We start from the raw sequence: 17,001 nt of genomic DNA on the forward strand, positions 1-17,001 counted from the left end.
GGAATTGGTAGCGCCCATGCAAATTAAGGATGGATGCTCTGTGCTCCATCTGGCCGATACTACCCTACACCGGAGCTCTCCCCTATATATATAATACTTGAATCTTGCTGTCTTTCAACTCGAGATTGGAGATTTCAACGGTGCTATTGTAGTATTTTCGGTACAACTTGCTCGATTATGGTCAAAGAGACGACTCGACGCTGGTAGTCCACCACCGTTTTCTAATGTGTGTTGTCTCATTCACGGTGCACCTTCAATCGTGTGAATGGATGTGAGCATTAAATGCCCAGTGTTTGGTGGGTCAGGTGTTACCCGGTTAGTGGGTGTTTCCCTTAATATACGGCCCACATGGATCACATGTTGTATATCCACTCCATCCATCTCTGTTTACAGCCCATTTTAGAATGTTTTCTCAAAAATTAACCATATCCAAATCTCAGGTGGACCACACCACAAGAAACAATGATGATTGAACACTAACCATTAAAAATTCCCAAGGCCCACTATAAGCAGACTCATGATGTTTTATTTTCCATCCAAACCCTTGATAATGTCAAACACAGCTGGATGAATGGAAAGTACAAATATTAGCTTTATCCAAAACTTCTATAGCCTAGAAAAAGCTTTTAATGGTCATTCACCACTTCTTACAATGGTGTGGTCTACCAGGTATTTTAATGTACGTACCATAGGATGGGCGGCATGGATATGAAGCAAATTCATGATAGGAAAAATTCATGATTGGGCCTATCATGAATTTCCTCATGAGCCATCCATGATAGGGACCACGGAACTTTGGTGGGCCATAACAAAGAGAGAAGCAAATCAAGGGATGAAATTGTTTCAATTTTCCATGTCCCACCAGAGTTTTGGATCAGGCTTAAAGTTGGGCCTTAGAGATTTCATTGGGTGCCGCATCATGTATACCGATCGGATTTTGTGCCCATAACACGTGTGCAAAGGTGTACAATTAGGAAGGTGCACATGTGAGCATTTGTGTGTGTGGCGAAATGCAGAGATGGGAACGGTTCTCATGAGAATTCGTGAGCAGTTTTTGACATGTGATGTATGCATATGAATCATTTTCTGAAACCCCTTAGGCCCAAAAGTTAGTCTGATCCAAAAACTTGGTGGGCCATAGTAAAGTGAGAGGTAATTGCCTCACTTGATTTGCTTCTCACTTTGCTATGGCCCACCATATTTTTGGATCAGGCTAACTTTTGTGTCATAGAGGTTTTATGAGGCGACTAATTTAGCGTCTGTTTGGGCAGTGGGATTAGAAGGGATTAGGCGGGATGGGATAAGAAGTTTTCAACCGTAAGTATTCAATCCCCGTTGCTTTCTATGGTGGGGTCCACTTGAGCATTAGATTTACCTGATTTTTTGGCCCATGCTCTAGAATAATCTTGATAAATGGGTGGACGGTGTGGATATAGGCCACACATCATGGTGGGACCTACAATCATGGTGGGAACTACAACAACTTGCTAACATTGAGTGATATTGGCACAGGACCCAATGCAATTCTATTTAATATAATTCCAAGCTTTTCCAATCTTCCCAAACATGAAGTGGAATTGGCACTAAACCACATGAATCCCATCCCACCTAATCCCTTCTAATCCCACCGCCCAAACGGACCCTTAGTGTTTAGATTGCTTATACACATCATGTGAGTTGTATTCTCAAAAAGTTCTCACGAGTTCTCGTGAGAAACAGCTATGAGGGGAACATTATTATCTCTTACTCTCTCTACACACACTATACACAACTACACATATGCATGTCTCAACCCTTATTTCTTCTTGTACAATTCTATCAAACACATGGCCACACATGTTAGCGAGACCTGTATTCGGTTAACTGTGTGATTAGGATATTGTGGGCGTGCCAGAGTCATATTCGACTTACGTTTGATTGAACGTTAGTGCCCTTGCGCTGAGATAAACCAATTATGACTAAACTTGTGGGATCAACCACCCTATAACCATCGACAAGTGCAATGATTAGGCAATTTTAGAAGGGTAGGGGTTAGTCTTTTTGAATGGATTCTTTTTGTCTTACGTTAAGGACTTTTCTTTCACCAATAGTTGGAACATTTATATTTCTTAATGAAGCAAAGATGAACAAATTTAAAACTGAATGGGCTAAAAATGTTGATTTTATTGATGTATACTTGATGATCAACACAATCAACACATAAACAAAATAAAATAGAGAAATAAAAGAAAGATAAATATCTATAATTACTTGTTGGACAAACAATCATGGCAGATTGGTCAAGAGGATGTGACCAAGGATTGATTTTTTAAGTAAGGACTCAGTTGATCAAGATCCAATGATGGAAGGTCTTGGATATTTATGCTTCTCTTAAGCGTACTGCACCAATGACACTGGACAACAATGATCTAAAATTAATTTAAACCTTAGACGTTTTGACGCGTAGTTGGAAGGAAGTGGATGGACTAAAAACTAAGATAAAAGCAGCGTCACGTCGTGCAAATGGATTGTGTTTAATGTATGCCTGGAGCTCTCGTCGCATGTTCTTTTTATAGATCTAGCGTCCACAAAAGCTGCATTGTTATGCCAAGAAAATTGGTTGTATTTGGCATGAGCTTAGAGCTCTTCATTGCGTGCTCCTTTTATAGATTGGGGAGGTGGTGAAACCCTTGTTAGGTTTCCTTGCTAATCAAGGATCCTTGATAATCATGGTACACAATGTTCTCTTAGCATCTCTGCCCAACTTAAGAGATCTTAGAAGGTCCGAAATCATTCTTAAATCTTTTGCCAGTGCGACCATGAAGATCCGTATATATCTTATAGGATTAGTCTCAGACTCGGATCGATCCCAAATCCATTAGTTCTCATCCTAGCCCTCTGATAATGATCCAATTTTTTAATATTTGTAATTGCCGTGAGAGTAGGTCATGGGTTTGAGTACCCATTGTGGTCTGGGTGGGTGTGAGTATAAAAAAGTGGCGTTGTCATGTTAAGATCCATATCTCAACGGGTCTTTTATAGCCTTATTGAACACATTGTCTTGGTCAACATTGTACACATATTAGGGCTACATGTCATTTGTCACTTCATCTTATCTGCAGACATGTGACTAATTCTATGCCACTTTACTTTTGGTAAGTGATGTATCTTCGGATAAAATGAGGTGAAAGATATTTTCAAGCGTGAGTAAGATTTCGTTATTATTAAGCGCGTAGTGCCGACATTTGGCGACATCTATTAGTTCATGTAGGTTTGCCATAAACGAAATGGGTGTGGACAATTTGAAAAACTCGACTCAATCTCCGAGCCTTTACTTTATCTCACTCTATATTTAGTAACTAAACAAATGCATGGTTGGCAGCGCGGGAATTATGGGTGCATGCTTTGGTAGTGAAAGCTATTGAGTTTGGAACTTGTTGCTCATTTTTTGCTTTTATCAACCAATCAAATTGAATGACTATCTGAATCAATAAGAGTCATATCGATGGAGAATGACTCTAGTCAATTGGGATTGAGTCACAACTTGCGAGTGTGTTTGCTTGCTAGTAGAGGTGGCAATGCCGGCTAAGCCTAGCCTGGCCAAGGTAACCCGCCCTTGAAGAGCCAGGCCTTGGGCTACTAAACTTGGCCCAAGGGCTAGGCTTGGGTTTGAAATCTAGGTTTGGTGTTTATGCCAAGCTGGTTAGTGCCAACGCTGAATGGTTTGGTCTGTTGCCTTAGTGCATACCATATATTAGTAATATAGACTATAGAGTCTACAATGAATCATATGTAGGCACTTACAATTGTCCAAATTGTAAAACCTTTTTTTTTTCTAAGGAAGTGGGCTCTTGCTTAAGTCTATGGATAATTAAGTGGGGCCTAAGCTTGGCTAATTAATCATTTTACTTGACATAAGTGTGCCATAGAAAAACCTTGATATTTTGAAAAAGGCATGATAATTCATAAACATGTACTCACCAATTATAAAGCAATTATACAAATACCATATATGCAATTTATAACTAACATATAGGGCTCGACCATCATCCGATCCGGCCTTGTCTTGGCCCTAGCCCAACCCAGCCCTCTAAGGCAAGGGCTTGGCCCTCTTTAGCTTGTTAGCACTTGTACTGGGCCAGGGCTTACGAATTTGTGTCCGGCAAAGACTTTTTAAGCTCGTTAGAGCTTGAACTAGGACAGGGCTTTGGGTCAGGCCCAGGCCAATCTCAGCCTGGCCCATTGCCACCCCTATTTGTCAATAGGGTGTGGCAACAGACCTGGTCCAATATTTAAGAACCAAGGCCTAAGCCTTGCATAAGCCTAGCATAGCAAGCCCACGCTTGACCTGAAAAAATTCAGTTGGCTCGGGCTGACCCGATCCTGCCAAAAATTTAAATCCTTCTTATTCCCTTGAATTCTCCTAATCTATATATTTATCAAATGGGCTACGCATGCAAGAAATAAACATTTTATAGGAATGAAACAAACATTCCACATTCACAATAGATGTCACCTAAGGAGTAAAATGTCATATTTGTACGATGTAACATGTACACATAAATCTAGCTTGGGCCGGTCTAGGTTGGGTCAGGTTGGGCTAAAATGAGTCGAACCCAAGCCCATCCCCAAACTTGATAGAGCTGTGCATACAAGGCCTAACCTTGGCGCATTGGCCAAGCTAGTTAGTCCAAGCCCAGCAAAAAGTAGGTCGGGTGGGCTACCTGGCCCATTGCCACCCTGACCTGGCTTGAATTCCTTAGAATTGAGTTGACTCGTTCCAGTTTCGATTCATCTTGGTTTTGGGTTATTTTTGACTTGTACATATTACTAGCTTGATCCCTTCTTTATTAAGGAAATTTGGCTTGAGGCAAGACCCAAACCTGACATCAAAATTCAAACATTATTCCTTACATAACACATCCCAAAAGGTAGCGTTTTCTTATTACTCTTGAAGAACAAAGTCTCCAAAAACCGGGTATTAAAAAGCTCCTCTCAATACCTGAACATGACAGTAGTCTGGATTTTAGACAGAGGGGGGGTTTATTTCTTTATTCTCTTTTAATCTAAGTGACTTAGTGATGGCTAACAACATCCGTCGCCACAGCACACCTTGCCACAGCTGATTACCGGCTTCATAATAAAAAAACAGCAGCGACAACCTTCCATATCATAAATGAACACAAGCCATTAGAGTTATAATCAGCATTATAATAAGATAATCAAGGAAATTGAGAAAAAATGTCATACATGAACTAAAAATAACTAGAACTCCTTAAAGCTCACCTTGAGGATGGACCACGTACTCAGCGGTCTGAGAGCTAGCAGCTTTTGAGCTGACCACGAATAATGCTGCGATCATGACCCAGGCCAGGACAATGACCAACATCTCCTTCCTCACCATCTTTTCTCCCTTTCTAGAGTTCAAAGGATTCTGATGATGGAAAACCATTGTTTCACAATCTATTTATAGATGAAAACCAAGCTTCAATTGTAATATAAGAAAAATCTGAGTCTATATCACACAATATTTTCTCATATCTATCATCTTGCATGCATTTGGCATTGACTGCTGACTGTGACCCCATCCCCTCTTTGTCGACCGTTGACTTCATCTCTAAGGGAGACTCGCTTTTTTCTCAAACTCGAATCCATCTAGGCAGATGGTAGAGCAAACTCTCCACAGCACACATGGATGGATAATTTGTCAATCAGGACCGTTCATCTTGTATGCCCTACTTTGGATAGAAAATGGTTTAAAACCCACATGGATTGGATGGTTCTAGCCATCCGACCGGTTGCTCTTCAAGGCGACTGTAGAAACAAAAATGGTGCCTCACGGTATATTTTCAGCATTTTTTGACCTCTAGGTGTGAATTTTGACAGATGAGCCATCCATGATAGGGCCTTGAAAATGGATGGCCAAGATTGATATATACACCACCTTCTCAAGAGATCTTAGGATGGCACTACCATGTCACGGTTGCACTGTCTGTATTGTGTCACCTCTTCTATATCTTAACGGCCTTTTGAGAGATGTACATTCACCTCATCCTTCAGAAAGGACACAAAATGGCATGATGGAGTCACGATAAGAGTAGTTGCTGCCAAAGCGTCACAGCCAACCATTAGTATGAATGCGGTATGGTGTGTATGGCCCGTTCGTAGAGCCTTATCATGAATGAACGGCGTGGATAATCATATACATATGCTACATTTATAAACTTCGGCGGACGTAAGCTTAGCATGCATGCACATAAACTTTGGACCATCCAAGTTGTGGGTCCCATTGTGGATGCTGACGGAGAATTGCCTGAGAATAGCTGCCTTTGGAGGATCATAACTGCCTGGCTGTGGATTGCTTGCCGTTTCAATATTGGATGATCAGGAACTGGACTGTCAGGATCCTCCCACCAGTGATTTTCGGGCCATGATCCGGATGTAGTCACAGTGTGCCCAGCCACAAAAGTGAGATGAATCCTAACCGTCCATCTGATGGGGCTACTCTATGATGTATACCGGTTCGTGGACACTTTTGTGTCTAAGATGTAACGGAGGAGGCCCGATTGGAGGCAGAAGTGATCAGGACTGTCAGAATCCTAAAACAGGCATATCCAGGAATGTGTTATTCACTATATTCAACTCTTACTATAGGAATCATGACTGTCTATAAATAAGAAAGTTTACTATTTACAGTAAGTCACATTTTTTAGAGAGTTTTACTTGCAGTTTGATTCCGAAACTTCTGGTGGGTTTGGGATCACTATTTAAAGGATTGTAAATTCATTTTTATCACCAATCTATCTATTTTTGAATTTATTAGAATTTATTTCTATTTTTTTTGCTTATGATTCTCATCACTTCCATCCCTGCATCAATCTGCCCCTCCGGCCCTTCCGGTGAGGAATTGCCTGATTTCTAGGACGTTCAAGGTAAAGCCCACTAACTTAGAGCTTGTGACCCGAAACGACTAATCAGGATGAGTCAGAGTGGGAATCAAATTTTAAGTGAAAACAACATGCGGGGACCCTTGTTTGGTGATTAGAATCATCAAAACTGATGGGCCCCACTAACGGATGGTGGAGACTTTTGAAATATTCCAGATATGATGATCTTATCAACCCACTAGGCTGCCTTTCAATCTATATCATTTTTTGAATTTTTATCCTTAATGCCTAGTTATAGGCCACTTATCAAGGGTTAAAATCACGCAAGATTTTTGTAGAATCCTCGATCCACGGCAGGTGCCATCAGCTCAACCGTTGGATCAGTTCACTATGGGCCCCATTTGCTCAAACTGGAGCATCAGGATATATTCAGTCAGTACTGATGCATCAGTTCTCTTTATTCATTTTACTTTGAATTCCATGTACTATCTACGCTTTCCAAAACACAGCCTACTTCATATTTCTCTTTTTCCGCATGAGGCAAAACAGCCGACATGCGTCCGGCTTTTGCAGAATTGGCCACTAATTGAGCTGGATGTGGGTCCCAAATTACGACTTGGGACATCATACTATGGGCCCCGCCGCGGATCAACAGTCTAAAAACGTAGGGCCTAGACTAAAACACTGGGCTAGGGTGACAAAATAGCTACGGTACATGATAGTTTTAATACTTGCTGGCTTGACGTAATTAAGTCTTCAACTCATCAATTATTCTATTATCTTTGCATACAAAAAGCATATCATCGACGTATAAAATCAAGATAATAAAATTTTCATCATAAAAAAACTTGAAATATATGCAATGGTCATAATCACTTCTTTTATATTCAAGATTTAAATATAATCAAAGTCAAACTTTTTATCTCATTGCCTTAATTTTTTGCTTGAGGTCATATAATGATTTATTCAACTTGCATATGAGATTCTCCTTGCCCTTCATAAAAAACCCTTCTGGTTGTCATATGTAGACTTTTTCCTCAAGATCTCTATGTAAAAAAACCATTGCTACATCCATTTACTCAAATTTCTGGTCTAGCAAAGCTACAAGTGGAAGAACAAACCAAATCGAAATAAGTTTCACAACCGGTGCAAAGCTCTTAGCAACTATCCTTGCTTTATATCTCTCAATTTTACGTCTTGCACTCTCCTTGATTTTATAGACTCACTTGCAACCAAACTCCTTATGACCATTTGGTAATTCCACCAAAATCCATGTTTTATAAAATCAATACATTCCTTTTGTGCAAAGCCCTTGGCAACTATCCTTGCCTTATATCTCTCAATTTTACCTCTTGCACTCTCCTTGATTTTATAGACTCACTTGCAATCAAACTCCTTATGACCATTTGGTAATTCCACCAAAATTCATGTTTTATTTTTTCCCAAGTACAAACATTTCTTCCTTTATGGCCTTCTTCTAATTTTCCGAATCTTCACCTTACATACCTTCCACAAAAGCGCTTAGTTCTTGATCTTTGGTGACTAGAGCCCTTAATGACATAGGATCCACATAATCTTTGAAATACGTCAGTTGACGGATTCCACGACGTGGACGATCCATCGTAGGTTGTGCCTCATCTTCAAAATCTTCTATGTTTTCTTCAATTCCTTGAGTTTCATCTTCATCGTCTGCTTGATTGATGGGATTTATAATATTTGAAACCAAATATTCTGATGCATCTTTAAAACATTGAACATTATTTTATCGTAGAGCTTCTTTTTTCTCATTTTGACATTTTGAACCTTGCAAAAGCACATGAGACTCATTAAATTGAACATCCTAACTAAAAATAGTTTTCTTAGCTATCAGATCCCACAAATAATTAGTATTTTACTCATTTGTATAACCAATATAAAAACATTTTTTTGGATTTAGGTTTCAATTCGTTTCTTTGATAAGGATGAATTAAAGTAAATGCATCATAACTAAATATTTTCAATTCAGAATAATCTCAAGGAGTTCCAGACCATACCTCTATAGGTGTTTTCTCCTCTAGAGCCATAGGTGGTGATCGGTTGATGAAATTAATAGCAAGTCGTTGGTACAACTTCCTTCCACATTTCTTCCTCAAGCCCCACATTGTCAAACATGCTTCTAGCATGTTCCATTAGTGTACGACTCATTCTTTCAACCACATCATTTTATTAAGGAGTGTAGACAACTGTAAAGTGTTGCTTGATTCCTTCATTCTTGTAAAACTTGAGGAATTCATCGAAAGTAAATTACTTTCCATTATCCGTCCTAAGAGTTTTAATGTGGCACCATGTTTTAACTCTCTACCTCGGCCTTAAAATGCTTGAAAGCCATGAACACATCACTCTTGAAACTTAATGTTGTTTTCACTTATATTTTTCTTGAGAAATCATCAATGAATGAGATGGAGTACATATATATAGCACCACCATATGAAGCAGTTAGTGAAGGCCCCCACACATCTTTGTATGTAATAAACTACACATTTGCTTGTGTGACTACCTTTTGAAAGCTTTCGCCTTATTTCCCATAGAGATAATGTTCACAAAATTTCTTTTTACCAAACTTCATCATCGGTAATAAATTTCTTTTCACCAAAACTTCCATACCTCTCTCACTCAAGTGACCCAACTTCCTATGCCATAACTGCAATGGAAGTTCATCATTCTCAACAACCGCATTTGTCATGTATATCCTAGCAACTTGTACAAAATTTCAACCCGAATACCTTTCATAACGACGCATGCTTTCTCAAAAACTTTGAGTACTCCCGATTGCCCTGTAAATTTACAACCATCCGAATTTAATTCAAAGAGGTAGATCAGGCTTCTTTTCAATCATGGTACATGCCTCATTTCAAGTATGATAGGCGTTCCATTAAACATCTTCAATACAATCGAACCAACCCCGATCATTTTGCTAGTTGACTCGTTTTCCATCAATACAATACTACCCTCATGTGATTTATACGTGATAAACCACAATTGATGAGAACACATGTGATGATTGACTCCACTATCAAGTATCCAATTTTGATTAAAAAAATAAATAAACCAAGTCAAAACTCATCATCAACACCTCATTTTCAATCGACGCCAATGTTGACACTTATACTCGATTGGCTTCATTCTTAGATTCGGAGAATTGCTTGTTATTGTTTGAATTAGATTCCTTTGAATTATTCTTTTTTCCTTTCAAACAATCTTTCCTCAAATAACCAGTTGTAATATACTACCAATTTCGAGGGGTAATTTTTTTCCTTTTGATTATTTAATCATAACTGATCATCAAATGGGTCATTTTAACTATTTAAACCAATATATGTGACAATATGTCCATTGGATCACCAATCCAAAGCATGAATCATTAATCCAAACCATTTAAATTAAATAGTAACTGATTAATTTTTAAATCTACCATTAAAATTATCATTTGACAAATGTATCATCAAAATCTTGAGAATTTCTTATCAGACTACTTGATTTTTTTATAGACCACTGTTTAACATGTTCTTTGACACAATATCAACAATCCCATATAAATTTTTTGACTTGAACAAGGATAAAAAAACTGAGATCTAAGGCCAAGAATTCTTGAACCATTAATTTTAGTATATTTTGTAGACTATGGCAAAGTATATTAGCTTCTTATTTCATGACTCTAGTAGATCTTCAAGATGATGATTTTAAATTATTTAGCACATGTAAAATTATAAAAATTATCCATATATATTATAGTCATACATTTGAGCATTGCCCATAGTATTATACACTTCTTTTTTTAACCTTAAAATTACTTTTTCCCATAATCTTTGTAATAAAAACTTAATTTTGATATAATGGTTGGATATACAAACTTTTAGTATGGTCCACATGATTGTGGCATGTACATATTCGATTAATATACCTTACTTCAAATGAACGCATCTGTACAATAATTGGTGCATCGCTGCTTCTACGAACACTTGTGATTTCTCTACAATTAACCATGGTAATTTTGATTAAGAAAACATTTTTACAAGAGGGTATAAGGTATAAATAATTTAATAATGCAATTAGATCAAAGAGACTGTACTTGTGGGATCCACATCTCCATTGCACGTATGCACATATCGTTTGTACCCTCATCCACTCTAAAATCTTTCTCCATTACTTCACACCCTTAATATGAGAGTTACATGTGTACCATTAATTTTCATGTGTTTACATGTATTTACCATTAATTTTCATGTAGTTACATATATTTTCACATATGCTCCTTTATATAAGGCATGCCAAACTACTTCTCGTGAGCACTCACAAAGAGAGAGATAGAGAGAGGGAGGGAGAAAAAGATTAAAATGGAAGTTTTGTGAGCTTACCTTATCATCTAAACTGTTTATCAAGTGAGTGCTCTAATATTATATCTCTTAAATATTTTAGATAAAATCTAAATGGACCCATTGAGTGTAAAAATAAGATGAGCCATAGACTAACCATGAGGTCATCATGTGTGGGCCTCACACGTTGTCACGCAAGCAACAACATGGTACCCCACACATTACCTCACGTGGACAAATGCATGGGCCCCATGTGTAGTCATAATGAATGGTAAGGGTGAGCCCTACTCTTCTATAAGATTTTATAAATGTGAATTTTTTTCATCTAGATTTGAATTGTTGTTTATTAAGTTATTTATTTATTTATTTAAATATAATTGAATTGTTGGTTGCATGGTCTTATCATTAAAATTATGGTGGGCCAACATAAAAGAAAATTAACATCTCTTCAAAAGTGAACCCTGCCAAAAGATCATGTTTATCATATTAAATCATTTGTATTTCCAATATCTTATGTTGTGTTATAATCTTGTAAGTGAAAAATCCGTTATAAATGTTTAGTGTGAAAGTGGGCCTCACATAAAATTAATCGTACATTTAGAAATCTTATTCATTAAATGTAAATATGGATTGAAGACCTTATAAATCTATATCCATGTTGTTAAAATCAGAGGAATGATCGTAATAATGATTTTGAACATTAAATAAACGATCGGGTCTAATCCAACCGTTGATCAAATGTTTAATAAACCAATTAAGAGATTAGATTTAAGAAAATTAAAAATCTACTTGCTCTAATGTTAGATCGGATCATCTGATAAAAGATCAATCGAGACTATTGGACCAAAATCGTGGAAAATAAGTATGTAAATGGTCAGATTTGGTGGATCTAAACATCCAATTGTCTTTATGGTAGATCTTGATCATAAGTCAAACTTAACAAAGATTAATAACTACGATCTATAGTTAGAAATATTGTAAATGTACTATTTATGACTCATATCTAAAAAATTAGGGACTTGATTGATCAATTTAATGGACAAATATAACAATTTTAGGATCTTACTTTTTTTTTTTGTAAGTGTTTTAAGAAAATAAACATTAAGTAAGAAAGAAATTAACTTGATGCTAGTATTGTAAATACGACTAAAAAAAAAAAACTTTTTATGAATTGTAAACCCGAGTGCAGTCATTAGATCCATGAGGAAATCATCAAAAAATCAAGATATTTGAATAATGAATGAATATTAAGGGTAAGTAGTCACTATCAAGGATGAATTTTTCTGCATATATTGCATGACATTACATGCTTACTTTTACTTAACTTTTATAATATGTTGATATCTGTTTAAGTATACAATTGTCTTGTATTTAATGTGTCATTATGAAAACACTAGATGACTCGGAGATCGAGTTATCCCTTAAATTCTCGGGTAGAGTTCTCAATGGAACCCGAGTTAGTACCAATAAGGCCTCTTCCTTAGACTATGGTCAAGGCTAGGGATGGAGTTTGACCATCTATAGAGTGGGCCGCTCATTACCAAACTATATAGTTATACACGGTACGTGAGATACCTCAAGACAACATTAGCGTAAGATGTGAGTAAACTCCTACACGTGTTGGGCTCGAATGGAGGTTGGACACTATGTGCAACTATGACCTTGGTTGTTCACTAAAGAAGCTAATTTTTTGGTAATGTGTCATATTAAGATTCTTGTATATGCACTTGTATCATACCTATGTTGTGAATCATGCATACAACTACTTGATGGGCTGTTAGCTTATTCAATTGATTGGAAAACCATCTAGGATAGGGAAATAAACTGGAGTCTCCGCATAAGGAGTGGTGACTTTGAGAGGCGTGCTTTTAGAGATTTGCTATGAGAATAAATAATTTTTCATTTTATATTTATTTCTTTTAAATAATGATATATGAACTTGTGCTGGATATTAACTAATAGATAATTGATACTTTTGACTTGATGCATGATGATTAATTGAGTTTACTATTTATGATTATTATTATGGTTATGTGTATAATATTATCTCATCCCCATCAAGTCATACCCTCAACTCGATGACTGAGTCAAGCGAACTCGAGTTTTAAGAGCTGGGGTGTGACACCAGTCTTACCACATACCCAACAAGCACCTTTGTCACCCATTGATGTTGATCGACTGTGAGACTTGCTTCTTAAAGAATTCTTTGGTTTGCTACAACGGTCAATTGGCCTTCCTCTTATCACGAGAGCCTCCACTTCCGAACTACTTGAACTCCCAAAGATGTATTTTTTTGAAATTCATCGGTAAGCAATGCACTACAAACCGTATCCCAACCGAGTGAATCTTCCTTGGTGCAATTCAATGATGTAACTAAATTGTTATAAGGCTCTGATAACATACATAACAATGCCATCCCCTTGTATTCCTCTTATATTCTCACGCTTATGCTTTCGAGCTGACATATGATATTGTTAAATGTATTTAGATGGTTTGAAATTTTTCTATCATTCTTTATTCTTAAGGCATATAATTTTCTCTTTTAGAAAGTAGATCTGGTTTGTAAGGGATTTTGTTTGATACAAGTTTTTTAGCTTCTCCCATAAACCCATCGTGATCTTCTCGCCAATTATATTGAATAAAACATTATCTACCAAACACAAGTACATAGTAGACAATGCCTTAAGATCAATCTCATCCCAACCATTATCGATCATAGATTCCAGTTTATTTTCCTTACCGGGCAATGCCTTGTATTACCCCCGTTGAACCAACAAATCTTGAACTTTTAGTTTTCAAAGCTCAAAATTATTTTGCCTTTCAAATTTCTCCACCTCAAATCTACTACTAGCCATCTCTTCCAATTTATTACACAAAACCAAAATCTCTTATATCACTTGAAGCGGTTAAAACCACCACTGACCACTTGATGCGATTAAACCACCGCCCAAGCAGCAAGCCACCAAAATCAAACAACCATTTGAGTCTAATGGCACATGGAATACGCGAGGATCATATGCAATAAATAGAAAGAAAATAATGAAGAAAAACTCAAAACCAACCATACAAGAACACACAATATACATGGTTCATCACTTGGGCTATATCCACATGTAATCCAACAAAGAAAATATACTATGATAAGGAGAGATTACAATAAAAATAAAGAATAGTGTATCTTTGTCAAGAATACAACAAGACCCCATTAATTTGAAGCTTAAAAAGACAAACCCTTTACAATTAAAATGCTAACAATGGATTTTCTCACCTTTGATACCTTGAGAAGAAAACCTTGGAGTACCTCTTGAAATACCTTGGACACTTGAATCAAGAATTCAAGAAGAAAACTCTCCTCTTAAACTCTCTTGTAGAAGAAACCCTCACCGGCCCCCAATACAAGTTACTCTAAAAGCCATTTTTAACGAGAAAAATATCAAAAATATCCCTCTAGAGTTCCACTAATGATTGAACCTTGTTAGCATGTGAAACATGGATAGGGAATGAACCCTCAGGGGACGTTTGACGCGTGGTATTAGACGGAATTAGGTGGGATTGAATTGCAAAAGTCATTTTTTGAAACCTAGCCCTTGTTTGGTAACATTCTTTATTGATGTTGGTTAAAAGCTTTGGAAGCTATGCTAGATAAAAATTTGAATGGAGGGGATTCTCCCAATCCCCACGTAATTTATGACTGTGGGATGGAATTCCTTGATAAATTTGAGCTGGAGAAATTATCGGGAGGGATTGTGGAATCGTGTATTGGCGTCACCAATTTCCGTGGGCCCTATCATGATATATGTATTATATCCACACCATCCATCCAATTTTCGAGATCACATTAGGTCATGAGCCAAAATTTGAGACAGATCCAAATCTCAAGTGGACCACATCATAGAAATTAGTGGGAACCATGATTCCCAACCTTGAAACCTTCCTAGGGTCCATCATGATGTTTATTTGTCAAGCTGTTCATGATGTCACAAGGACCTAGATGAAGGGAGAAAACAAATATGAAATTGATCCAAAACTTCCGTGGCCATACAAATGTTTCAAAAGTGGCCATTGAATCCTCACTCTTCCCTCTCATGTGGCACACTTGACTTTTTTATCCAATTAATTTTTGGTCTCTTATCTTAAAATGAGCTCTCAAAATGAATGAACGGAGTGGATTTCTCACAAACAACATGGTGAGCCCCAACTAGCAACCCTAAGCACTAACTTCCGGTGGAGCCTTATGTAAAAATCCAGGCCCGGCATCTTCATTGTAATCGACCACGACTCCTTCGTACCGTTTCCAAACACAGTATCCTCATTCATCAAAGATATATACATGGAGACTTTTTACATTCCAAGTATGGAATGGAACACTATCAAACCAATTGAATCCCTCGACAATACCTGATATCCCATAATAATTACTTTCAAATAATATTATCCCACTTAATCCTACCTAATTTGTGCGCCAAATACATGCTAAATGATTTTGGTGTCACAATTTTAGCAACAGTACGTTTCTAACCACAATTTTGTCGCCATTAAAAAGTTAAAATCCAGGGTTGGGCATTTTATTGGGCTATGGTGTGCTTATGGTGCGGTACTTGATTTTGGATGGCTGGATTGAGCTACATGCATGCCATGTGTACCATGGCTGTGTGCATGCATTTGAATTATGGTACATTTTCATGATGAATTGAGGAGCTTTTGGACCTGAAATACTTTTTGCTTTTGACTGCGTTAGTGTTGAGAAATGCCAAAAGCAATAATATCACCGGAGGCTCGGGAGCCTTTGTTACAAACCCCAGTTTCCACCAAAAACATGGAACCATATGCATGCAGTACTAGAATCATGATCAATTACTGTAGACACTCGTACTATTGGCGAAATCCAGATCAGTCCATCTGGCAGGCCCTCGCGGATTGTCGTACACTGATGAGACAATCGTAGCCATCTGACCTGTAGCCTTTGAACCAACGGTAGTGATGAAAGGTGAACTATGATCTTCCTACTTCAGTGTTTCAACATAGATCCCAGCACACGGACGGCTTATATTGGTTAAGTCCTTGTTCAGAGGTTTGTCGTACCGAACCAAAATGAATTGAAGGCCTGAGCTTTGGAGTCAGAAGGACTTTTCTAAGATACCTTAACACGTGGACAAGTGATGCGTCGGGCATGTGCTGGGTGAAAAAGCTGTATGTGCGTGTAACCAACGCTACTGAAAAAGGTGACAAGGGTACTTGAAATGGTCCCCAACGTAAAGTTCTGCCGGTTGGGGAGCGGATTAGGTGTTACCCTCACCGTGGGGCCCACCTTGATGATGTGTTTTATATCCATGCCGTCCATCCATTTTTCCAGATCATTTTAAGATGTTTTCATAAACATGAAACATATCCAAATCTCAGGTGGACCACGCCATTGGAAACAGTGGTGATTGAATGCACACCATTCAAAATTTCTAGGGCCATCATAAGCAAATTCATAATTTTTATTTTCCATCCAATCCGTTGATAAGATCAATGAGACCTGAATGAAGTGAAAACACAAAGATTAGCTTGATTTAGAACTTTCGTGACATACAAAAAGTTTTTAATGGTTATTCACCACTTTTCACTGTGGTGTGGCTGACACCTAATCCGCTCCCATGGGGGAAGCTTTTTGGGGCCGACGGAGATGTCAGTGAAAAATCTACTCCGTCTCAGAACGAGAGACTACCCAAAAAAGGAGCCGGATTCAAAGCTAAGGTGTGCCACTCGGCAACAAACAGTAAAGATTCAACGCCCACCAT

At 37.7% G+C, this 17,001-nt stretch overlaps 1 long non-coding RNA gene across 1 annotated transcript; it reads right to left on the bottom strand.

The window, feature by feature from the left end:
- Positions 1-4,810: 4,810 nt before the first annotated feature.
- LOC131257336 (uncharacterized) lies at positions 4,811-5,543 on the bottom strand. Its single transcript, XR_009177320.1, has 2 exons — positions 5,266-5,543; positions 4,811-5,141 (listed from the first exon to the last, which is right to left on the bottom strand). It is a non-coding gene; the product is annotated as an uncharacterized LOC131257336 (long non-coding RNA).
- Between the last annotated feature and the right edge of the window lie 11,458 nt (positions 5,544-17,001).

Source organism: Magnolia sinica, chromosome 10 (genome assembly GCF_029962835.1).
Source record: "Magnolia sinica isolate HGM2019 chromosome 10, MsV1, whole genome shotgun sequence".
Lineage (NCBI taxonomy): Eukaryota > Viridiplantae > Streptophyta > Magnoliopsida > Magnoliales > Magnoliaceae > Magnolia > Magnolia sinica.